This window comes from Pteropus vampyrus, unplaced genomic scaffold (assembly GCF_000151845.1).
Source record: "Pteropus vampyrus isolate Shadow unplaced genomic scaffold, Pvam_2.0 Scaffold1000003331, whole genome shotgun sequence".
NCBI lineage: Eukaryota > Metazoa > Chordata > Mammalia > Chiroptera > Pteropodidae > Pteropus > Pteropus vampyrus.
The window spans coordinates 1-1,573 of record NW_011917733.1 but is presented as its reverse complement, the minus strand read 5'-3'; the positions used below and the strand labels follow the sequence as shown (position 1 = coordinate 1,573).

The following is a 1,573-nucleotide window of genomic DNA, read 5'->3' as shown; positions in this document are numbered from 1 at the left end:
GGATGTGGGGGCCAGAAAGGGGTGGGGGTGGAAGGACTCTGTCTCCCAGCGAGCACAGAGCACAGCCCTCCCCCGCAGCCTCCGCTTCCGCGTCCCTGCCTGTCTCCCCGAGCCTCACCCTCTTCCTTCCTCCCCCCCAGCCGGCTCAGTTCGGGGAAGCTGCTGGAGCTCGGCGTGGGGGATGGCAGCAAGCTGACTCTCGTGCCCACCGTGGAGGCGGGCCTCATGGTAAATGGCTGGGGCCCTGTGCCCTGGAGGCCCCGACGTGGGCGGGCAGCCCCTTCTCGCCAGCACCATCCCCTTCACACACATATGGAACCCCTCGCCTGCCAGGGAAGCCCCCCAGCTAGCAGGGCCCCCCAGCCCCTGTGCCCAGGCCCTGGCGGGGAGTGGTACTCAGGGCCGCCTCCCCCCCGTCTCTTTGTAGTCTCAGGCCTCGAGGCCCGAACAGTCTGTGATGCAGGCCCTGGAGAGCTTGACGGAGACCCAGGTGAGACCCGCGCCGCCGTGCTGGCCCGGGGGGTCGCAGGCCCCGTGCCCGGCCCCTCTGGGGAGCCTGGGGTTGTTTGTGCTCCCAGGAGGCCTGTGGGGAGGGGACCGAGGGGACGCGCTGCCCCGCCTGCGTGCCAGGTTGGCCTGGTCACCCAGCTTCCTCTTCCTCCTCCCCCCAGCACTCACCACCTGACCTTGAGGGCTTTCTCTCCCACGGTGGCCGCCATGGGGGAGGGGGTGAGCTTTCACAAGCCGGCCCGCAGGGTGACCTTGGCCCTTGTTCCCACCCCAGGGCCTTTGTACCCAAGCCCCGCCACCCCCCTTTCTCTAGGGCCTCTGAAGTTTCCTTGGGGCGATCTCTTTTTTAATTTCTGCTGGGGGAGTGCTGGTCTCCGTGACACTCCTTCCGTGACCCCATTGTGAGGGTGGGGAGTCACCACTCCCGGCCTCTTTCTGGCCTTTGTTCTCTGCCCCCAGGCGGGGAGGGGGCACGGGGGCGCGGCCTAGAGGCCTAGACAGGATGTTAGGAAAATATTCAGTAACCCGCCAGGAGGGGGTGAGGAGACCAGGCCGGCCAGGCCTGCCGGCCGGTTCCCGATTTTGTTGCAACCTTTGTTTTTTTTTTTTTCTTTTCTCCTTCTTTCCTCATTTTTCTGGTGGCGGGGCCCTCCTCCCAAGAGGGTGACACAGGCCTCAGCTATCCGCCTGCTGCCAGGGTGGGGGAAGCAGGCTGCTGCCCGCCCCGACGAGGGGGTGGGCAGGTTCCCGGCCTCCCGGCTGGGCTGGCCACAGGAAACCTGCTCAGCCGCTTCCCTTCCTCCTGCCCGGGGCCCTCGCCCCCTCCCCGACATGTAGCATCCTGCCCTCTGCAGACAGCGAGTGCGGAGGAGGGGACCGGGAGCTGGGTGGTCTGCCATGGGGAGGGGGCGGTGGAGAGCGGGGGAGGGGGTCCAGGAGCCAGGTGGGGGTTCCTGGGCCAATGTGAACTGAGCTCCCTGCTCTGCGTGTGTGGGGGGGTGGGCCTGCGGTTAGCACGGGGCCCTGGTGCGTGTTTGGTTCACATCCGCCCTGGGGGTGCCTG

The 1,573-nt window shown here is 67.4% G+C and overlaps 1 long non-coding RNA gene across 1 annotated transcript; it reads left to right on the top strand.

The window, feature by feature from the left end:
• The first annotated feature begins 94 nt into the window (after positions 1-94).
• Positions 95-771, top strand: LOC111735561. The gene is made up of 3 exons (XR_002778842.1): positions 95-228; positions 428-507; positions 756-771. It is a non-coding gene; the product is annotated as an uncharacterized LOC111735561 (long non-coding RNA).
• Positions 772-1,573: the final 802 nt, after the last annotated feature.